Source organism: Geotrypetes seraphini, chromosome 3 (assembly GCF_902459505.1).
Source record: "Geotrypetes seraphini chromosome 3, aGeoSer1.1, whole genome shotgun sequence".
Lineage (NCBI taxonomy): Eukaryota > Metazoa > Chordata > Amphibia > Gymnophiona > Dermophiidae > Geotrypetes > Geotrypetes seraphini.
The window spans coordinates 37,923,959-37,948,887 of NC_047086.1; the positions used below are offsets into that span (position 1 = coordinate 37,923,959).

At 41.0% G+C, this 24,929-nt stretch overlaps 1 pseudogene; it reads left to right on the top strand.

Annotated features, from left to right (window-relative positions):
• Positions 1 to 20,860: 20,860 nt before the first annotated feature.
• The window catches only part of LOC117356776, a 191,083-nt pseudogene continuing 187,014 nt past the window's right edge, over positions 20,861 to 24,929 (top strand).

Sequence of the window (24,929 nt, forward strand, 5' to 3'; positions counted from 1 at the left end):
GCGTCGGGGGGGGGGGTGTGCCGGATCGTGGCGGGGGGTGCCAGATCGCAGGGGAGGCCTTCAGGGGGAGCAATGCCGGTTCTCGGGGGAGGGGGGGGACTCATCAAAGCGAGTTTCCATTATTTCCTATGGGGAAACTCGCTTTGATAAACGAGCATTTTGGATTACAAGCATGCTCCTGGAACGGATTATGCTCGTAATCCAAGGTACCACTGTATTTCTGAGATACTTTTAAAAATGAAAGAAGATTTAGTTATAGTACAATGTCTTTAAGTGAACGAAAGGAGTAGGTTCGTAGTGGAGGATGTAGGAGAGTTTGAGTTTATGTTGTATTGTTGTTGGTTTTTAAAAAAATTTATGGTATAATCATTTTTATTGAAAATAAGCACAATACAAGCAGGAAACAACACAAGTAAGTGTAACAATTTCTCCCACCCCACCCCTTCCCTCCCAGTGAGAAGTTTTTTGAAACGAGGAATGTATGGGTTAATAACAATAGATTAGCTATTTAAAAGACAGCTTCGCACTCTTGAGGTCAAAGTGCCCCAAAGGACTCGTCAAATGCGTTTGAATTGACGCCCCTGGGGAGAGTCCAAATCCTGTAGGTGCAGACGTTCCAGCTTGAGCAACGTAAGCATTTGCATTCTCCACTGAGAAAGTAAGGGGGAATGCTGAGAAAGCCAATTAAGTAAGATAACTTTTTTGTATTGTTGTTATTTATTTTGTATGTTGTTTTGGAAACTGCCCTAGACTTTAGGCGGTATATAACATTTTTTAAAATAAGTAAAAATGCAAGGGACTGTTCTTTGTCAGTGCAGTAACAGTTACCATGCTTGTGTACTAACAATACACACTAATTCAAATTTCAACTGTATTGTCTGGAGCAGGGCTGCCCAAGTCCGGTCCTCGAGATCTACTGGCAGGCCAGGTTTTCTGGCTATCCACAATGAATATGCATGAGAGAGATTTGCCTGCACTGCCTTCTTGGTATGCAAATCTCTCTCATGCATATTCATTGTGGATAGCCAGAAAACCTGGCCTGCCAGTAGATCTCGAGGACTGGAGTTAGGCAGCCCTGGTCTGGAGTGTGTGGCGCAGTGGTTAAAGCTACAGCCTCAGCACCCTGGGGTTGTGGGTTCAAACCCACACTGCTTCTTGTAACCCTGGGGAAGTCACTTAATCCTCCCATTGACCCAAGTATATTAAATAGATTGTGAGCCCAGTGGGACAGGGAAAAATGCTTGAGTACCTGAATAAATAGTGTGAAAATCTTCAGCCTCTGATAGCCAGAGCTGGTATTGTGACATCATAATACCTAAAAGCCAACCTCATCAGTGATGTCATAATGGCTTGATTGTCCTATACTTGGCTCACTGCTGCTACATTTTGATTTCTAGAGTGGTGCAGTGGTTAAAGCTACAACCTCAGCACCCTTGTGACCCTGGGTAAGTCACTTAATCCCCCCCATTACCCCAGGTACATTAGATAGATTGTGAGCCCACCGGGACAGAGAGGGACAAATGCTTGAGGACCTGAATAAACTCATGTAAACCGTTCTGAGCTCTCCTGGGAGAACGGTATAGAAAATTGAATAAATAAATTAGTAAACAGAGCCCAAGCTTCAATAGTGAAACTTTTTTCATTCAATAGTGCACCATCCTTCAAGGAAAAACAGGTGGCTCTGAATTACTTGGCCATGACTTGTGTTCAAATACATACAGTATAACATATTTAATCACAACATATACATAATTTTTTTAAAAAAATTATTCAAACGGATCTGCTTATTTTTAAGGGTATTCATTTTTTATTTTGTTTTTTAAATGTTATCTTCCATTTTTTAAAGAATTATCCCCTTCTTTTACAATGCCGTGCAGCAAAAGCCCTGAATCCAACTCAAATGTGTCATTTCTATAGCGTTACCAGGCGCACACAGCAATGTACTTTGTCCACGCAACATAAGGTCCCTGCTCAGAAGAGCTTACATTCTAACTATGACAGGCACACAGAGGGGGGCTAAAAGGAGGTAGGGGGGCTATTAAGGGAATGACAGACAGATGTGTTGGTTGGGTCAGTGTTTAAATGTAGCTTCAAATAAATGGGTTTTTAGTCTGGCTTTGAATACCTCCAGAGACGGAGCCTGACGCAGCGAGCCAGGTAGAAGGGACGGAGAAGGGAGTTGGCCTTTAAACGCCTATTGGCTTCGTTACCACAGTGGTAGCTGCTAGTGCTAGAGTGTACTCAATGCCTTTGCCTTCTTTTTGTCCACAGGCAGTGGCATAGTAGGGGGTAGGGCGACGGGGGCGATCCAGCCCGGGCGCCATGTTGGTGGGGGCGCCAGCATCCCTCCTCCTCTTCCCATTCTACAGCTGTTGGTTTCCTAATCAAGACGAAAACAAGAGAATTGACCCAATGATCTCCACAGACAAATCCAAGAAGAAACAAAAAACAATGTGGAGAAATGATGTTCCTGAGATGGACTTTATTAATATTAAAATAATATTAAAACTTGGCAAACCACATATAAACCTCTAGGACGCAGTCCGCTGAAAAGCTTTGGACCCTGGACCCATCGCAAGAACATCATTTTTCCACATTGTTTTTTTGTTTTCCTAATCAAAGCACTCCTGTTTTCTAACTTTACCTCCTGCTACATGTAGCTCACAAACAAATCCTGAGAGGAGCCAAGGGCAAGATACAGATAAGAGGAAGCAGCTTGCAGCTGCTTATCCCTGTGAACAAACAAAACCCAGCTCCTTCCTAATTCAGACAGAAGTGCCATTCCAGTGGCCGAGGCGGCAGCAGATGTTGAGGACCCGGCAGGGGGCTCTGGGTGCGCTGGACTGCCAGTTTTGATCTCCTCCGCAAGCTGTTGTGTGTCAGAGAACCGGGGTCTCCCTCTGGACCTTGCTAAGTGTCTCACAGAGATGAGCCGAAGCCAAAATGTCAGCCAAAAATAGTTACATGAGCAAACGCGCATTACCAGGCCCCGTCGTGCCATATGCTTCATTGTGTCCTGTTCTCTATATCAGTACACCAAAGCTCAAGTCAATCATCCTCAATATATTAGTCAGAGCACACGACTATGAATTACAAATCCTTGTTTTGTGGCATATTCCCTACTCGGGATAGACCCTTAAACAAATCCTTTATTGGCACTAGTTCAAAGGAGGTTCTGACTGGTGGTGGTCAAAAAGTAGTTTCTTTACGGTATGATTGCTGGTCTCAGTTCTGAGCAGTACACATTCACTTACCTCCCCCCCTGCCCCCCCCCCACCCCCACACACACATACCCCGAAGACTGTAATTTCTGTCACTTTTTCTTCCTTCACTAATGAATGCATCATCTTTATCCAAACTCAGAATATTCAGTCAATAGCACCTTAAGAACATAAGAGCTGGGACAAAGCAAAAGGTCCATCAAGCCCAGTTTCCTGTTTCCAACAGTGACTAACCCAGGTCACAAGTACATGTCAAGATCCCAAGGAATAAAGCAGATTTTATGCTGTTTATTCTAGGAATAAGCAGTGGATTTTCCCCAAACCATCTTAATAATGGCCTATTTCTTTTAGGAAATTATCCAAACCTTTTTTAAACCCTGCTAAGTTAACTGATTTCATCACATTCTCTGGCAACAAATTCCAGAGTGTAATTACATGTTGAGTGAGGAAATATTTTCTCCAGTTTGTTTTAAATTTACTACATCAATAAAATGTAGAGCCACTATACCTCATAATGATTTTCCTTATAACTGTATCGAAGTGTACGTACGAATTGTGAACATTCACACTGTGAGTTGCCTAGTGGTTAGAGCAGCAAGCTATGAGAAAGAAAGACCGGAAGATCCCACAGACACTCCTTAACCTTCCAATACCTCAGGTACAAACTTACCTGATATTAAATGCTGGGCCATATCCAGACACCGTATTGAATATCAGTCTGACAGGCTAAGAATTTTGTATTGTGGAATATTGTGTTCAGTTTTGGAGACCGTATCTGGCGAAAGACGTAAGAAGACTTGAGGCGGTCCAGAGGAGGGCGACGAAAATGATAGGAGGCTTGCGCCAGAAGACGTATGAGGAGAGACTGGAAGCCCTGAATATGTATACCCTAGCGGAAAGGAGAGACAGGGGAGATATGATTCAGACGTTCAAATACTTAAAGGGTATTAACGTAGAACAAAATCTTTTCCTGAGAAAGGAAAATGGTAAAAACCAGAGGACATAATTTGAAGTTGAGGGGTGGTAGATTCAGGGGCAATGTTAGGAAATTCTACTTTACGGAGAGGGTGGTGGATGCCTGGAATGCGCTCCCGAGAGAGGTGGTGGAGAGTAAAACTGTGACTGAGTTCAAAGAAGCGTGGGATGAACACAGAAGATTTAGAATCAGAAAATAATATTAAATATTGAACTAAGGCCAGTTACTGGGCAGACTTGCACGGTCTGTGTCTGTGTATGGCCGTTTGGAGGATGGGCAGGGGAGGGCTTCAATGGCTGGGGAGGGCTTCAATGGCTGGGAGGGTGTAGATGAGCAGAGATTTCGGCAGTTGGAACCCAAGCATAGTACCGGGTAAAGCTTTGGATTCTTGCCCAGAAATAGCTAAGAAGAAAAAAAAAAATAAAAAAAAATTTAAATTGAATCAGGTTGGGCAGACTGGATGGACCATTCGGGTCTTTATCTGCCGTCATCTACTATGTTACTATGTTACTATGTTTTGTGCTGGGATTTATGCAGGTTCCAGTTAATATTTAGTCAGGGACCCCATAATGCACATATGGATCATGGCTTAAAAAAGAGTCTGTAGCAGTGTGTAACCCTGGTCGCTCTCTAATTGTCCTGGGCACCTGTTAAGCTCTTTGGGTAGGGTTCCCAGACCAGGATTTACAAAAAAAAAAAAAGGGTTTTCTTTTTCAAGTTGGGTGCAGGCCAGCCTTGGGTTAAATCCTGGTAAGCTGAAGGGTACTCTTTCCTGGGCACATTTTGCTTCACTCTTAGCAAATAAACAATCAGCAGACTCAGCGGATAACTTCAACTTGCTTTACTAAACAACAACTGTTAGACACAATTCACAATTTGTAGCTTCATATTCACAACTCAAAAGTACAACAGCTGATCCCCAAAACTCTGCCCTTCAAGATCACAGTTCAAACAGAGGAAAATTATATGGTAATCCAGTTCCAGTGCTAGTGTCAGGAAATAGCATGTGGTAATTGGCGTCCCATTCCCTATTCCAGAGTTTGGTCCTCACATTGAGCTTAATGCAGAGGATTTCCACAGGCACAATGAAAGTCTTGCCAGAAGCGAGGCACTCCTTCTCCCACTTTTTCTACCTGGGGTGTCTTTGCCCCCAAGCACTCCTTCTTGTTCCCAAGCCGGGAACACTCCACAGGCACTCTTTGAAGTATGGTAGGGGTAGGGTTACTAGATTTTCCAATCGATAAATCTGGACCCCCCTAGGCCCGCCCCCAGGCCCACCCAGTTCCGCCCATCCTCACCCTGTAATGCCCTAATCCTGCCCCCAGGACTGCCCTAGCCCCGTCACCCACTGCCTGCTCTTCTCGGAAGTCTGCGGACTTCCTCCCTGCCCGATGCGATTTGAGGAGGCTTTTCAAAGTGTCGGGTTTTGAAAAGCCGTCCGGACCCCTGGACATATTCTTAAAAAGAGGACATGACCCTAGGTGGGGGCTTCTGACACCATGCACAGCAAATTTCTCCTGTCCTAGCTCCTAGGACTTCCCTCTCAGTGCTAAGGCCACAGCAGGATGGGTAACCAAAGACCTTTTTCAGAAATGCAAAACTCTGTTATCTTTTTACCCTGCCCGCAAGGACTGGCTCTTTCCGAAACCACCCACCAGGCAGGAAATTCCAACCTCCTTGCTTAGTGACTGCCCTGAAAATCCTTCCTACCTCCACCCAAAACAGGGACATTTTCAGGGGGTCACAAATGCATGTTCTCCCTTTCTTGCAAGCACCTCCCCCTCCCAACAATATAACACCATGAATGCTCCCCTTCCCAGATCCCCCCAAAGCACAAAACACATGCACACACCCCTGTTGCAATAGGCCCCAGTGGGCCTACCTTTATCTTTTATCTTTATCTCTTATTGGCACTTGATATACCATCACATGGCCATAGAAAGGCTTTGCAGTAGTTTCCAGTAAAACATATTTATAAAAAGGTGCATTACAGAAATATCATAATATAAATAAACTGTAATCATGTCATAAATTATACTTGTCAAACAACAATATGGTATCAATAGAGACTCCACTTTATTGTGAGCTGCATTGGCTCCCAGTGGAGGCACGAGTTGTTTTAAAGTTGGGATGGCTGTGCCATAAAGTTGCTTTTGGATTAGCTCCATCATATCTAGCTGATATATTTCTTATAGCACCTCACAAGAATAGGAGAAAGTCACATGCTTTGTTTGTTTTTCCATCAATTAAAGGATGCAAAAGTAAGAAATATCTTGACCACACGCTGGCCTATCAAGCAGACATTATGACAAAGATTTTCAACATTTAATACGTTCATCTTTCTCTTATGAACAATTTAGAAAACAACTGAAAACTTTTCTCTTTTCAAAATTTCTTACAAATAATTTAGAACATAATTAAAAACTTTCTTTTTTCTAAAATTTCTGATGATTTATTTTCTATTGTATCTTTCTAATAATATTTTGTAAACCGCATAGAACTTTTGTTGGTTATGCGGTCTAGAAGTCCGATGTTATGTTACAACAAACAAAGCAGCATCAACAGGAATCTGGTTAGATTCAACCCTGGTCAAGTTTGCTTTCTTCCACATGTGACTATTAAGTAGATTAAACCCTGTGCTTTCAGTTCACAATTTTTGTTTTGTGGTACAAATTATAGTAATTCAAAGATTGGACTACTGCGATGCTCTTTATCTGGGAATAGCATTTTCATGATGTAAGGCATTGCAGGTGGTGCAAAATGCAGCTGCATGTTTGATATTTGGGGGAAGTAGATTTGAACACGCAACACCATTGCTGAAACAGCTTCATTGACTACCTGTTAAATTTCATATTGCTTTCAAAGTTCTAGTATTGACTTTTAAAGTTATTCATTATAAAAATTATTTAGTATTCGATGCAAGTGATAAGTTTATTTCACCCAATTAGATCTTTATGATTACAGGGAACTATGCAATTGGTAATGAACTATTACATTACTGATGCTCTGATACTTGCATAATGGCAGGTTATGGAACAATTTGACTGGACCATTAAAATTGCTCCCTGATGTTCAGAGATTTAAGAAGGTATTGAAAAGAACTCTATTCATAGAGGCTTTTAATTGATTGGATTATATTATTGGTTGAGGTGAATGTTAGCTAAATTATACGAGTAAGTTGTTAATTTGAATATTTTCATGTCAGATTATGATTATGTTTGTTTTTTGTAAACCGCTTAGATTTAAGTGGGTTAGAAATTTTTTAACTAAATAAACAGAGATAGAGTAAGCTAGGCAAGTGGATTTTAATGTTTTGTTTTGTTGTAATTCTGCCAGTGCGGGAAGGTTCTGCATATGGGCAGGAAGATTATTCCAAAGTTTTGGTTCTATTTATCGACATACTGATAACCGGGAGGATGATAGACAGATTTCAGATAAGGATGGAAGAGCAAGAAGATTATTGTCAGAGGATTGGAGTATGATGGGTCACATAATGAATGAGATTTGTAAACCAAGGTCAGTAATTTGAAGGTTATTCAGTGGAGAGTGGAAGCCAATATTCTAATTTTAGAAGGGGAGTTACATGATCAAATTGATGTGTGGAATGAAGCAATTTAACTGCCATAGATGGCACAAGTTGGACTCTTTTCAGTGAAATGAGTAGAAGTCCAACGGGTAATGAATTGCTGCAATCAAGATGGGCGATCACCAATGGTAGTCCAACGGATAAATATATAATTGAAACAAAAAGTGTCAAGAAAAGGGTGGAATAACTTGTTTGTTTGGTTTTTTTTTTAATTTCTTTATTCATTTTAAAACTTTCAACAAGTAATTCATTATACAATCATATACACTATAATAATACTTATTAATCATACATTCACTGAAATCAAACTATAACTTCGCCCTCCCATCCTTCTTCCAATATATTCATATAATTTTATACATATAAAATCCTCCCCCCTCCCCCCTTGTGTCATGGCTCCCCATCATTCTTTTCTTGGTTGGGCTGAGAAACTTTCAGCAGACCCTTAAGCTTTTAGCACAATTGCTATATATAGGACTGCTATATATAAAGAACTGCTATATATATAGGACTGAATGTGATTATGTAGTTATTTATCAACTTTATATGCAGCATTATCTATTCAAGCTAAGCAAGTAACAAGAGAACATTCATTACATTAAACAATTCTCTCTCTGTTCTGCTGTTCCGGAGGCTGTTATAGGGGGAAACACCCTTCAGGGATTCAAGAAAAGGTTGGTAAGTTCCTACTGGAACAGAACATATGCAGGTAAGACTAGACTCAAATAGGGCACTGGTCTTTGACCTAAGGGCCGCTGGCGTGAGCAGACTTCTGGGCGCGATGGACCACTGGTCTGACCCAGCAGCGGCAAATCTTATGTTCTTACCCAAAGAAAAAGAGCACGATTGTAGTGCACAAGACCTGTTACTTCAGACGAAAAGACTGGAAAGTGAATTCTGTCATTCAGTTGACCTATTTATCTTCCTGCAGCTATTCTGTACACTGCTGCCGGTGCTTGATTTTATTTTTCTCTTCCCTTCCCCACCAACCATCTCAACTTATTTACCGTCTTGAGTTCTGATGCTCTATTTTGGCCTTCGACACCTTTCTGGTAAGGTCATTCCATGCATCCACTATTCTTTCCTGATGAGATGTGTTAACTCTGAATTCACAATTCTTTGTCTCTTATTGTCCAAATAAAGTGTACGGCTACAGGGGCTTAACATGACAATAAAACATAGTATAAAGCCAGAAATATATTGTTGACTTACCCATTCCTAAAAGCATCACTATATCACTACAGATCTTACACATTGTTCTTCGAGCTTTTAGAATCCTTCATAGGTTTGTTTCTTCTGACTTGCCTGACCTAACTTCCATTCTCTATTTCCTCTGTGTCTTCCTTAATTATCCCACTCAAGCAACATCCTAGAATATTTTGTGGTGGAAGCATGAACTAATTTTCTGGAAAATACTGTGGGAAAAATGGTAATAGAGATTTAAAACTAAGATAAACAAAGAACATCCACAGTGTTAAAAAAAAAAAAAGATGTTAATGAACCACTGGTGAGGCCTGAAAGGAACTGCAGTTACAATCCAATAAGCGACGGCATGAGTGCTCTAAGCTTCCACGGAGTAATGAATTGCCAGTTGTTACAGGCCCAGGAGTATTCAGCGTTGGCGGAAGCTGCTATTGACACCAGCTGGTTATATATCCCTGACGCAGCCTTGTAGGCAAAATGAGGTCACGTCAGGCACTATTTCTTGGAGCATTTTGAATAAATACGTTTTTTTCTTCATATGGTCTTCCTATGTTAAGCATTACCAATATCTTCATGTTTGTTTGTTTTTTTAATCTTTTTTTCACCTTTTAATCTGAATATATCTGGTCCTAGTCCTCCTCCCCTGGTGCACTCTCTCTCTCTCCTATTCTGCAATAGCTATCCCTTCCCTTTTACAAAATTATGGCATGATTTTTAGCTCTGGCCATGGCAGTAACAGCTCTGATGCTCAGGGCTTTAGAGAAAGACACGGAGGAAGCTACTGCTTGCCCTGGATCGGTAGCATGGAATGTTGCTACTCTTTCGGATTCTAGAATCTTGCTATTCTTTGAGATTCTCTATGGAATGTTGCTACTCTTTGGGTTTTTGACAGGTACTAGTGACCTGGATTGGCCACCATAAGGACGGGCTATTGGGCTTGATGGACCATTGGTCCGACCCAGTAAGGCTATTCTTATATTCTTATTTATTTTCTGTTAATATCCAGGTTAATACTTAAATTTTGTAGTCTGATTTGTTAAAATGCCAGCCATACCGTTTAAACATTTTACTTATATTCATTGCCACTATTCACAGAAGCAGTGGTAGTGCTATAGCAGCAGTGTTGTACATTTTGGATGCACAGCATTTAGGGGCAAGATTGCGTGGGCTTTGCTCCTGCCTCCAGAGGCCCTTCTGGTAGGGTTACCATTTTTCAGGCTGCAAAAATCCAGACACATGGTCCTGCCCTGTTCTGCCTTCTGCTCTGCCCCATTCTACCCCAGTCCCTCCCAGTTCATCCTCCAGCCCCATCCCCACAAACCTCCTCTCTTCTTCCCCCAAAAGCTCCGGTCATGTCTGTAAGACTTGGAGCATGCGTGAATGTGTGTGACATCATCCAAATGTGCTCAGATGCCTTCCAGATATGGCCGGAGCTCATCAGGGCTTTCCAAAACCTGGACAAACTGTCAGGTTTTGGAAAGTCCATCCATGACCCCAGACAGTCCTCTAAAAAGAGGACATGTCCGGGTTTTCCCAGAAATCTGGTAACCCTACCCTCTGGACCACCAAGGATTACAGATAGACCTGGAGGGGCTTATCCTGCATGGTGAGGTGGAGGTATGGGGATTTAGGGAGAAGGGAGGTTTGGAGACTCATGGTCAGAGGAAGGAAGGAGGGGGAATTAGGATCAGGGACCTTTGCTAAATGATATTTTTTTTATACAGGTGTAAGTTGATATTATCCAGACATGTCTATGTTATAGAAATATAGAAACATAGAAGATGACGGCAGATAAGGGCCATAGCCCATCAGGTCTGCCCACTCTACTGACCCACCCCCAAGTCTACTATCCTAGGGATCCCACTCCTGGTGACAGGTTCCCTTGGCTTAACCCTCTAAGGGATCCCACATGGGCATCCCATTTGCTCTTAAATTCTTGCACGCTGTTTGCCTCGATCACCTGCACCGGGAGCTCGTTCCAAGGATCAACCACTCTCTCGGTGAAGAAATATTTCCTGGTGTCGCCATGAAATTTCCTGCCCCTGAGTTTGAGCGGATGCCCTCTTGTGGCTGAGGGTCCTTTGAGAAAGAGAATCTCTTCTTCCATCTCGATACGGCCGGTAATATACTTAAACGTCTCGATCATGTCTTCTCTCTCCCTACGTTCCTCGAGTGAGTACAGCCGCAAATTTTTCAGCCTTTCCTTGTACGATAGATCCTTGAGCCCCGAGACCATCCTGGTGGCCATCCGTTGCACCGACTCTACTCTCAGCACATCTTTTATATGTGGACATCGTAGGGAAACAAGATTTTATGTATATGATATGGAAACTGCATAGTTGTATGCGGTATATAAATTTTTAAATAAATATTCATCTGGCACCCACAAGTTATGCAACTGAATTTAGGGCAACTTTTGAACTGTCCTAAATTCTCCTGCTTAGCTATGCAGGTGATGGTACTGAATATTGACAGCACCTGCATATCTGCCAGCTCCTCCTCAATGTCATCCCATGTAATTCCCCAACATGCCCACTTTTAATGGCTGGTTAGGCTGATATTCAATGACATTGCATGAGTATTGGCAGTTGGGATGCCAGGAGTGAAGTAAATGGGCATTAGCAAGCTAAATGGATGAGAATTAAACACTTTTGTTCAGATGAAACATACAGCCATCATTATCTGGATTACTTGTGTCTCTACCTTGACTCTGCCCTCAGTCTGGGCTCTATTAGGATATTAGGATAAAGGGGGCGGAGCTTGGATGCCGATAAGAGTGGAAGCATAGTCTGTGCTCTCCCCTTTCTGCATCTTTTAAAGCTTTAGAAGAGACTTTAAAACCCTTTTTTTAAGTGAATTGATATCTAAATTATAACTTGGGATCATGGCTTCAAGGAAACAGATTACTTTGGAGACTGCTACCGCTGCAGGTGTGAAGAGGCTTAAGAAAGATCCCTCAATATCTTCTAAGGTGCTTTTACAATCTGAGGCTGGAGAAAATATTGATCCAATTATGGATAAGTTGGAAAAAATACTGGATATGATTCAACAGAATACTGAGAGGCTGGACTCTATTCGAGCTGAGGTTTTAAACCTCACACAAAAATTAACAATTTGTTCCACAAGGATGGATCAGCTTGAGGAGAGAATTGTGGCAGTTGAGGAGGACAGGATTCAAATAACAGCTGACAGAAAAATAATAAAGAGACTTGAGAAAGATTTGGAAGCAGCTGATAATTATTCCAGAAGAAATAATTTTCGTATTTTAGGCCTTCCAGAAGGGGTGGAAGGAAATAATATTAATCAATTCTTGGAAGAATTCTTACCTGGCTTCTTGTCTCTTACATTTTCCTCCCCCTTTGAAATTGAGCGGGCTCACCGGTTGCCAGCTTTCAGATCCAACAAGCAGGTAGGACCAAAATCGATAATAGTCAGACTGCTAAGACATCAGCAAATGCTGCTAATTCTAATGGCAGCCAAGCAAATCAGACCTCTTAAGTAGAAGGATAATAAAATTCCAATCCTGCCTGATTTTGCCCGACAAACAGCAGCTTTCAGAAAAGAGTTTCTTAGTTTAAGACAGTAGCTGAGGCTGATGGGGGCAAAGTTTGGTCTTTTTTTACCCAGCAACAATGTGGATCACTGTTCATAATAAAACCACCAATTTTGAACATCCTAAAGACTTGAAGGGTTTCATCATGAAGCAGGATGCAAGCATGGATTCAGGCTAAGTCTAGAGTGGTGGAGGGTCCCTGATCTGAACTGAGATACAGTGAATGACATATGATATTAGCTGATTGATCTGTTTAAGACTGAAACTGTGTTGGGAAAGTGTTTTTTACAATTAGTTTAGATTTTTATTTAAGGGCAGTTGGTAATCGAATGTGGGGGAGGTTGAAAATTTATAACTGCCTTCCATTTTTCCTTTCATGCTACCCTCATTTGCATATGAGTGATGATTGGATCTCTGAAAGAATTGGATTTTGTGAAGCAGGCAGATGGAGTGGAATACTGATTGAGAATGATCTGAGAAAGGATTCCAGTGTAACGGATGGACTTTGGAGGATTTACAGAGGGATATGCACTCTATAGTTCTGTCAGTGGTATGGAATCTGATGTACAGAAGACGTGCTGGCTGATAAGAAGAAGATACAGTAGAAGAGATTACACTACGCTGTGATTGAACAGTTCCCCATCGGGCAAGCATTTTAAGAGATGCAATTCTCTGGATGATGTATAAGGTTTATGCTTGTGTCCTATATGGCTTTGGCTGTCTTTTTGAGACAAACAGGTCTACTGCTGTATAAGTCTTCTCACACCACTGAATGGAGAATTTTATTACAATATTCCTCATAGGAGAGTGGGGTTGTTTCAGGAATACAAGGTTAAAGAGGATCTGTATAATTATAATTCATGTTTACTTAACTTAACATATTTTTGGGGTATAGAGGTTACAGGGGAAGGGAGTGGAATATAGATGTAGTTAATGAGATTGGGATTACTTAGGGATTTTATAGAGAACTTTAATAATAATAACAACTTTATTTTTTCTATATCGCCACAATCTTACAGAAAAGCAGTATACTGTACACTGTATTCAAACAAATCCTCATGGTTTAACAGGCGCATAACTATAAGATTTCAATGGCTCCCATATTTCATTAAATTTGTTTGAAGCATTACATCTTTCTGCAGCAATGTGCTCAAATATAGCAATAACACAAACGGTATTCCACCAACTCATATATTCCACCTTTGATGTATCCAGTGTCTTAAAATAATTTTGCTGGCCAAATTGATATGATGCCTAAGTCCGATTTATGATGTTTTTCTGAAAACAACCAAAAACAGAGTACCGAAAATAGACCCCCCTTTATCAAGCCACATTAGGGTTTTTGTTTTTAATAATTTTTATTTATTATTAACAATCAAGTTTAATATATAACAACTTGAATCAGATCAATAATTTGGAAAGGAAAAAGACAAAAAAAAGAAATTTCTATTCAATTATATAGACCATAATACTTTAAGAACAGACTTCAGGAAATTAATTTCTAGAAGAGAATTATACAATTGATCAAACGAGAGACCAGCAATAACCCCATTAGTCCTAGAGCCGGAATTATGATAAGTTACATATCTTAAGTTACAGATGCTGCACCCTCTCTAGATTCTACAAATTCTAACAGCTGTTTAGGCTCCAAAAACAAGTAATTTTTGTCTGATATGTTATAAAACATTTTGCAGGGAATTTCAACAAAAAAGGTGCCCCCAGGACTAGGACTCTTGGCCTTAATGCCAAGAGTTCCTTTCTGCGCCTCTGGGACCTCTGAGACATGTCAGGAAATATTCGCACAGTAGGGCCCAAAAACTGATCATTTATATGTCGGAAATAAAGACGCAATACATATTCTCTATCATTTTCCAAAGCAAAAGTTATCAGCAAGGTTTTTCTTGCCATTATGACCTCAAGAGAACTTTCCAGAAAAACTGTTAAATTCATATCCACCACATTGTGTGTTTTATTTACAAGATTCTTAGAAAGTAATGGAATGTAATAAGAGTCTGCAATAAATACTCTTCCTTTCATCCAAATTAGAATAATTGACTGTAAGAAAATAAATGTGTTAGAAGTGGGCAGGAGTTGGGGAGGATTGGTGGGAAAGAAGACTGAGCTAAGCCCTGCTATGCCAGCCAGAGGCTATCTGCTAATGCTGTAGGCTGTGACAATTAAGTTTCTATTTCTAGGAGTAAGTCCAAGTTTAAAAACTACAGGGAAAATGCTTTTATACTAGGGAAACTAGCTAATAAGTAAAGTTTGCTATTTTAAAATTTAAACTGTCTTTATAAAGGAACCAACAATGTGTTTTTTTTATTCCAAAATTATCAAAGCACAGAGAAATTCAATTTCCTCTCCTCTCCTGTTTTGGGTTTTTTTCCTGCTGTTTCATATCCAGGAATTGGCCCCAGTCCTCAAAAAATGAACTCTGGTTGGCAGAACCTTTTTCATTTTCCTTTTTTTTCTAACTATTCCTTTTATCTTTACCTGTCCCATTATCTAGATTTTCTATTCAGCACTTCACCTCTCATCTGCTCGCATACAAGTGTGAAATTTGCTGCTGGTTCTTTATTATAATTCTGGAGATTGTGCTTTATGGTCCAACAGTTTGTTTTCTGTAGGAATCTATTTCTACCTGAATTGCTTTCCTTTGTCAGGCTTTTTCTTTTCCACTGCTCTTATGCAAGTACAAATTTAGCTGTAGGCTTGGTATTATAATCCCTCCCATCAACCCAATTAAGATTACATTACATTACATTACATTAGTGATTTTTATTCCGCTTGTACCTTGCGGTTCAAAGCGGATTACATAAGAAGAGAACTGGACATTTCCAGGAAGGTACATGACATTGGAGAATACAGATTGAGGGTATAGACTTAATAACAGAATGAGGGTAAAGACTTAACATCGGAAGATAAGTCCGGTTACATTACATTACATAGCAAGTAGTCTGATTCCATACGTTGGTAGATAGTTGATTTTGGTAGGATAATTTAGGTTTCAGGTAGCTTTCTTTGCCTTTCGCTTTGTTTTTTTTGTTTGTTTTTTTTTGTTTGTTTGTTTTTTATTGGTCGATTGAGGGTATGGTGCCAGGGAGTGAGCAGAGCCTGGTCGGAGAAGTGGGGAAGAGGAGAGGGAGATTAGGTAGATTGTTTATACTTTTTGAACAGCAGTGTTTTGATTTCTTGGGGAAGAGGAGAGGGAGTTTAGGTAGATTGTATATACTTTTTGAACAGCAGTGTTTTGATTTCTTTACGGAATGCTTTGAGGTCAGATGTTGTGGTTAACAATCTGGTGATGGAGGGATCGAGTTTTGCTGCATGTGTTGCTAGGAGGTTATCATAAAGCTTTTTGCGATGAGTGCCTTTGAGTGGTGGGTATGAGAATGGTGTCAGTGTTCTTCTTGTTCTGGGAGGAAGGTTATGGTTTAGGCGATCGTTTAGATAGGTAGGTGCAGTACCGTTAATTACTTTGAAGAGTAGACAGTATAGTTTGAATTGAATTCTGGCTCGAATCGGTAGCCAATGTGAGTCTAGGTAGGCATTGGTGATGTGGTCAAATTTTCCGAGTGAGTAGATTAGTCTAAGAGCTGTGTTCTGAACGGTCTGTAGTTTTTTGATCATGTTTGTGGGGCATGGTAGATATAGGATATTGCAGTAGTCCACAAGACCTAGTACCAGGGATTGTACAATGATCCTATAGTGTTCTTTGTCAAAGAATTTCCTTATGTTTCTTAAGTTGCGCATTGTGAAGAATGCTTTTTGGGTAGTTTTGTTGATTTGAGTCTGCATAGTGCAGCATCTGTCTATCAGCACTCCCAGGATTTAGAGTGAGGTCTGGATTGGGTATTTGGTTGTTTTAATTTCTAGGTCTGTTATGGATGGGTTTTTGTCCGTTTCAAGCATTAGGAATTTGGTTTTGTCCGAGTTTAGTTTCAGTTTGTGGTTTGTCATCCATTTTTCTATTTCATCCAGAATTATTTCCAGGTGTCCTGTTGAGGTGTGGTCTTGGGTTTCGAAGGGGAGGAGAATAGTTATGTAATCTGCGTAGCTGAATGATGTTACATTTAGGTTGTCTAAAGTGGTATCGAGGGATGAGATGAAGAGATTGAATAGAATGGGCGATAGTGGAGACCCCTGTGGGACTCCGCATGGATTTGACCATGGGTTAGATTTCGTGTCGTTTGTCTTAACTCTGAACGTTCTTGTTTTAAGGAATCCTTGGAACCAGTTGTAAACCACCCCTGAGATCCCTATTGCATCAAGTATCTGGAGTAGTATGGTATGATCAACTAGATCAAAGGCGGCAGAAAGATCTAGTTGGATAATTAGGATCCTGTGTCCTTTACTGAGGTATTGTCGGGCTATATCTAGTAGTGTTGCTAGTAGTGTTTCCGTGCTGTGGTAAGATCTAAATCCTGATTGAGAGGAATGAAGTATATTATGGTCAACTAGGTAGTTGGTGAGGTATTGAGCCACAAGTCCTTCAATCAGTTTGACATATAATGGGATCGAAGCGATAAGTCTATAGTTGGTAGTAGCGTCTATAGGACCTTTTTGGTCTTTCAGTAGGGGTGAGATTATAATCTCTCCAAGATCTTGTGGGAATTGACCTTCTATGAGAGTGCTTTGTATCCACTGCATGAGGCTGGTTTTGAATTTAGGGGAGGCATTTGTAAGCAGATACGATGGGCAGTAGTTCAAGTCGCATGAGGTGTGGCTGTATTTTTTGTATAGTCGGTTCAAATCAGGCCATTGTAGAGTTGGGAAGGTGGTCCATGTTCTGTCTGCAGATATGGCTTCTTCCGTTGTGTGGGTTGTTATTATCTCATCGAGTTTGGTAGTTGAGTTGTTGAAGGTAGTTCTGATTGTAATGATCTTGTGTTTGAAATGGTCTGCTAGTTGGGAAGCTGTTGGTGGTTTATTGCCTTGAGTGGCAAGGAATGGGTTTGTGTCCGTAAGTTTTTTTACTAATTTGAAGAGTGTTTTTGTGTCAGAGGTGTTTGTGCCAATTAGTTTAGTGTAGTATGTTTTGCCCTTTTCCTTAAGTTTGATGTTATATAGTTTGATTTGGGTTCTCCAAGCGGATCTGGTTTGATCATTTTTCTTTTTTCTCCAAGATCTTTCAAGTTGTCTGCAATGCCTTTTTAGTAGGAGGAGTTCGGAATCGAACCACTTGTCTGAGGGTCTGCAGGTTCTGTGTTTGGTTTTTTCAGGGGCTAATTCGTTCAAGGTTGTTTCACTTAGGGTGCACCAGTGATTTACGAAGTCAGTAGGGTCAGTGGGGACGATTACAGGGTCCACTTTATCCCAGAATGTGGCAGGTTCAATTTTATGTCTAGATTTGAAGGTTGTTTTTTGTTTTATCTGGCCCCCAGATATCCCAAGGGCTTATTTTTGTGCATTTTCCCTAAGACTTTTTGTTTTTTACTTGAAAAGAGGCACCAAAAGAGAGATGCACTGAGCACAGAATGGTCGAGAGAACAGCAATTTTCAAAACAAAAAGGTAGACATTTTCCAGATTCAATCATGACTATCAGCGGCATAGTAAGGGACGCCCGAAGCGGTGACGCCGCTCCCCTGCCCTCTTCCCCGTTCCCCCCCCTGCCACACATGTTCCTCCTTCCTTTTCCCAGTAGCTTTTTAAACTTCTCTGGCGTGAACAGTGTGCCCACGTCGGTGTTGGCTCGCCCTTTGATGTCTTAGGCACGAGTCCCGGAAGTAATGTCAGAGAGAGCGCCGATGCAGGCAGCAACCTCACGCCGGGGAAGTAAAAAAGGTATGGGGGAAGGCAAAGGGTGCGCTGCAAGGAGAGGAGGAGGGGTGTCGCACCCTTAGGAAGACCACGCCCTTGGGCAGACCACCCCCCTGCACCCCTCTTACTAAGCCACTGATGACTATGGGCCCCTTTTATCGAGTTGCGTTTGGATTTTTTTTTTTTTTTTAATCGCTAGCCGCTGCGGTAAAAGCTCTGACACTCATAGGAATTCTATAAGCGTCTGAGCTTTTACCACATTGACCAGCGATTAATGGGGGCTAAGATGGCGTCGAGAGCAGACGCCTTAGAGGGAGGCTCTGAGCAGTCGGCTCCCCACTCATGCTGGTTCCAGCGGCCTTTCCCGTTTATTATGGGAAAGAAGAATGGAACTCTGCGCTTTAACCCTCCAGCGGTGATGGAGGTTCTGCAGTGTTTGAGGCAGATGATCTTACCGGCAGCCTTTTTCCTCTCCGGCGAGCCGGTTTGCCCTACTTCGGGGGAGAGCCCGATGACTTCGGGCGATCCTGGCTTCCACTCTGACCGGGCATCTCTAAGCCCGGAGCAGCGGCTGGTCCCACCCCAATCAGGAAGCACACCAGTGCTTGGAGAGACTGAGTTAGTCGAGCCCAGAATGGAGATGTCGGACCTCAGCATTGGAGGCTCTCCCGCACCAACTTCTTTGGGAGAAGGATCAGTAGGAGAGTTGCCAAGCACTGGAGTAGAGGTGAGAGGTGCTTCTGGCGTCTCTTCCATTCACTTTGGGATGCTTGAAAAGCCAAAAAAAAATTGATATGGAAGCATTATGGCAGGCCATATCAATAATGGATGCTAACCTCAAACTTTCTTTTTCAACTTTAAGTAGTGATTGTGGAACTATTTTTTCCAAAGTTGAGCAACAAAGTTTAGCCCTTACAAAGGTAAATGAAAAGTTGGAGAAACAGGAAGAAAAGATTCGGGACATGAAGGTAGTAGAAAATGAATTGGTGAAGGAAAGAACTTTTATGGCAAGGAAAATGGAATCTTTTGAAAATCAATTAAGAAAAAATAACCTAAGACTTTTGAATTTTCCTAAGTGTCCTTTGATTTCTCCATTAGAGATGGTAAGAAAATATTTTACAGAAATTCTTGCTATTCCAACGGACAATTTGCCTCCGATTGTGAGAGCTAATTACCTTAAAATGAAGAAACCTGCAGGGGTTTCTACCCCTAATGAGACTCAAGTTGACAAAGTGGTGGATATGAATTTAACAGCTTTTCTGGAAAGTTCTCTTGAGGTCATAATGGCAAGAAAAACCTTGCTGATAACTTTTGCTTTGGAAAATGATAGAGAATATGTATTGCGTCTTTATTTCCAACATATAAATGATCAGTTTTTGGGCCCTACTGTGCGAATATTTCCTGACATGTCTCAGAGGTCCCAGAGGCGCAGAAAGGAACTCTTGGCATTAAGGCCAAGAGTCCTAGTCCTGGGGGCACCTTTTTTGTTGAAATTCCCTGTAAAATGTTTTATTACATATCAGACGAAGAATTACTGGTTTTTGGAGCCTAAACAGCTGTTAGAATTTGTAGAATCTAGAGAGGGTGCAGCATCTGTAACTTAAGATATTTAACTTGTCATAATTCCGGCTCTAGGACTAATGGGGTATTGCTGGTCTCTCGTTTGATCAATTGTATAATTCTCTTCTAGAAATTAATTTCCTGAAGTCTGTTCTTAAAGTATTGTGGTCTATATAATTGAACAGAAATTTCTTTTTTTTCTTTTTCTTTTGCAAATTATTGATCTGATTCAAGTTGTTATATATTAAACTTGATTGTTAATAATAAATAAAAATAAAAATAATTAAAAACAAAAACCCTAATGTGGCTTGATAAAAAGGGGGGTCTAAGTTCGCTACTCTGTTTTTGGTTGTTTTCAGAAAAGCATCATAAATTGGACTTAGATATCGTATCAATTTGGCCAGCAAAATTATTTTAAGACACTGGATACATCAAAGGTGGAATATATGAGTTGGTGGAATACCGTTTGTGTTATTGCTATATTTGAGCGTATTGCTGCAGAAAGATGTAATGCTTCATACAAATTTAATGAAATATGGGAGCCATTGAAATCTTATAGTTATGCGCCTGTTAAACCATGAGGATTTGTTTGAATACAGTGTACAACCATACTGCTTTTCTGTTTTATCTATGATAGCATTAATGATTATTAACAATTAATTGTTAATTGTTATTCATATTGTTTTGTTCTGTTTTTCTTCCTTACTTTTATATGGCTTATGTTATTTTACATATGTGTGTGATTACTTTAAATGCCAATAAAAATGATTGAACTTGGGTCTTCTAGATGAATAGCTTGAGGTGGCCAAGCCCCTCAAAGAACAAAGGTATTGCATCCACAAGGTTAATGAAGTCTCCTCCAGTTGCTTGTCTGTGGATACATGGGATACACCCACTGGCAATATAGAAACATAGAAACATAGAAAGATGACGGCAGAAAAGGGCCAAAGCCCATCAAGTCTGCCCACTCTATTGACCCACCCCATTAATATTGAGGAGAATGTCTGATTGGATGGTGGAGAAAAACCTGAAGGATTTGGACTTTGATTCCCTGTTAGGTATGGAAGATATGGATACATTTGCCTCTCCAGATGAGCTTATGGCCTCATTGGAAGACACATGTGATTTTTTGGATAACCCACCTTTCCAGGCAGCTTTAGAAGAGCCACCAACATATGACTCCGTATTTCTTTTTCCAAAACTGCTAGGTGAGGCTGATCAACTAGCTCCCCTTTCCCCTAAGTGCATCTCTGTTCTTTTCCCCAGAACACTTGACTACCATTCCATACACTTTCAATGTAGGTTTAGCGGATGAGGCAGATGCTAAAGTTGATACAAAACCAGTGGCAACTTACTTGTTGGTAGTTATTCCTAAGAGTGAAAGAGAATAGGAAGTATCTTCAGGTGACAGTGGAATTTGCTTGAGCCCTGAGTCCTATTTAGGATCACCCCAACACAGTCCAGCTTCTTCAGTAGCATCTTCTCCAGCCAGCCAGTCCCAGTTGGAGTTCCCCAACTCTGGGAGACCCAAACCTTATGACATCCCTATAGAGCAGGGGTCCTTGAGAGCCATATTCCAGTCGGGTTTTCAGGATTTCCCCAATGAATATGCATTGAAAGCAGTGCATGCAAATAGATCGCATGCATATTCATAAAACCATTTTAACAAAAGTAAAGGTAGCCAGTGGAGAGACAAAAAGACAAAAAATGGAAAAAGATGGAGCAGAACAAGACAGCAGCCGCCCGCTATCGCTAGAAAAAGCGCGCTGCACAGGACGCTATTTCAAGTGAGTGCAGGCAATTGGAAGAGAGAAACACCGCTCTGAAAGAGGAAGTAGATTCATTGACAAAAGAAATCTGCTACTTAATAGATTCGATTGAAGAAGTAAGAACTGGAAAAAAAAAATAAAAACCTCACTAAAAACAAGTGAATTGATGTTGTAGTTGAGAGCAAATTTTCTTTGTACATAGGGCTCATTTTACGAAGGTGCGCTAGCGTTTTTAGCGCACGCGCTAGCCAAAAAACTACCGCCTGCTTAAAAGGAGGCGGTAGCGGCTAGCGTGCGCTAAGCGCGTGCTAAAACCACTAGCGCACCTTTGTAAAAGGAGCCCATAGAAACAAGTACAACTAATAGATTATTTTCTACTAAAAAAAATAAAAAAATAATAATTGAACTAAAAAAAAAAGACATCCTATCAACAATGATCTTCCACATTACTAGTAACTGAGGTTATCAATAAAATAACACATTGTAAAAGTAGCCAATATTGGTAACTTTTTCCCGTAGAGGGCCTCTTATACTAAGGTGTGCTAACTGATTAGCGTGCGCTATACGCTAACATGTGCATGTTAGTCCATGGACGCGTTAGCGTTTAGCGTGCGCTAATCTGATTAGTGCGCACTAATCCGATTAGTGCGCGCTAATCGGTTAGCGCACCTTAGTAAAAGAGGAGGTTAATTTGGTCTCTGTTTTCTAGAACTCCATCATTTCGGGTAAGAAATACAATACAAATGGAAAAAAAATGAAAAAGAAAACAGAATAACATCCGAATGCTTTAGAAATACCACTGTTCATATGCCTACAGCAAAAGTAAGGCGATACAAACCTTGCACAGTCTGGAAGAAATTAAATTAAAACAATTTTATTTATTTATTTGTCACACTGCTATTCCCATCTTGCATTTTAAAAAAGTTAAAATACCCAGTCAATGCATAGTGATGATTCAGCAAACCATATATCTATTCATCATACATATTTCACAATGGCGATATTACAGTGGCAAGAAAATTCTTGCAAAAATATAATATGGAAATCCAGAACTTGTTGTGCAAAGCGAACTCCTTACCATTAGTTACTTTATCAAGCTGCTGTACTCAGAAATCAATGGAAGGGCAGGCGGTTCAACGAATCCATATTTCTTAGTATGAAATTGAATTTATAGTCTGTAATATGTTGACTACCACTTGCATTTAAGGCATAATTGATTTTTATTGAAAAGCCAGCAGGCACATTAAAAAAAATAAAAATGAATCCACAAGCTCAGTTCTACCTTGTTTGGATAATACAGCTTTGCTTAGGTATCCCACTAAAGGAGCAGAAATATATTTCTCTCAGGGCACGGTAAGCAAATGTGACTGATCCACCAGTAAAACCATCAGTCTGCAGTTCTTTTAAAACTGGGTCCTCGTCTGAAAGAAGCCGCTTCGTATTTCAAGGGGGGGGGGGTCTATAAAGTTTCAACAGTTGGTTTATTTCAACTGTAAGAGGGGTAATAAATCTCCCATGCAGGAAATGGAGGCAATGTGATGGGGGTAAAACTGTCATTATGGCTAATAACTTGCAACTTTTATCGTTTCCGTTTGGGCATCCGTAAGGATGTGCTGAGGCTGGAATCGGTCCAGAGACTTGCCACCCGGATGGTCTGGGGACTGAAGGATCTCCCGTACGAAGAACGGTTAGATTAATTACAGCTATACTCGCTCGAGGAGTGCAGGGAGAGGGGAGACATTTATTTTATTTATTTATTTAGATTTTTATCCCGTCCTCTCAGTAGCTCAGAACGGTCTACAAGTGAACATACACAATGGAGGGTAATTAGACATATAAGAAGTGCAACAGGTTTGAATGATTGGATTTACAAGACTGAGATGTGATTTAAATACAGGCAATACAGCAATTTAAGAGTAGAGTTCAATTATAAGTATTTTAGTTTAAGTACAGTTATGTGAGATTAGGTACAGTTTGTCAGAGGATAGACTAAGAGACGATTGTACTGAAATTTAGGGAGAAGATAGGAGAGAGGAGAGAGGGGTGCTTAAGGGGGGGGAGAGACAGAGGTGATCTTTAGTTGAAGAGGAGGGTCTTTACCAATTTGCAGAATGTTAATAGTGAGTTCTGTTGTCTGAGTTGGGGAGGGAGTTGGTTCCAGAGGTGTGGAATGAAGTGGCTGTAGGATCGTTTGCGGGCAGTTTCTGTGAGAAAGGACCTTCCGGGGGGGGGGGGGGGGTGTGCATAGGCGTATCTCCGATTTTGAGCAGAGGGTGCGAGTGGGGTTGTAGATAGGAAGCTTGGATTTTATATAGGAGGGGGTGGTGGAATGAATTCTCTTGTGGAACATGATCGAGACATTCAAGTATCTCACGGGCCGCATCAGGGCGGAAGAAGATATCTTCTTTTTCAAGGGTCCCACGGCAACAAGAGGGCATCCGTGGAAAATCAGAGGCGGGAAACTGCGTGGTGACACCAGGAAATTCTTTTTCACTGAAAGGGTGGTGGATCGCTGGAATGATCTTCCACTTCAGGTGATTGAGGCCAGCAGCGTGCCTGATTTTAAGGCCAAATGGGATCGACACGTGGGATCTATTCGCAAAGTAAAGGCAGGGGAGGGTCATTAGGGTGGGCAGACTAGATGGGCCATGGCCCTTATCTGCCGTCAATTTCTATGTTTCTATGCCTCAGGTTTGTCTTTACCCTGCAATACGCAATTATGTAACTTGAGTTAATCACGTACAGATAAGGAGTCTCCGAGCCTATAATCAATAATTCTTGGTTCCAAAACATTGGCTATCACTTCAGGGTACCATACCCAGCCTCGCGTTTGTTTTGAAACAACCGTTCACAATGAGGGTTGTATCTAATTAATCTGTTACTGCGAGTCCATTTTCTGCAGCTATCTGGGGCCTTTTTCATCATCCTTGCTCACAGAAATTATGCACAGTTGATCATTTAAGCATTGCTACTAACTTTGCCAGGACCTGTCCCTACAAGTGAGAAGTTGACTTATGTCTTTAATTTTACCTAAACCTTGCACCAAACAACTAAAAAAAAATTGCCATCAATCTGGATTAACTGCTTGCCCTGGGATCGGTAGCATGCAATGTTGCTACTATTTGGATTTCTGGCAGGTATTTGTGTCCTGGATTGGCCATGATGGAAATAGGATCCCGAGCTAGATGGGCCATTGGTCTGACCCAGTATGGCTATTCTTATGTTCTAACTGGCCTGATTAAAAAGATCCAATATTATTATCTGTCAACACCATCTCGAGAAAGGATACAAGAAGAGGCT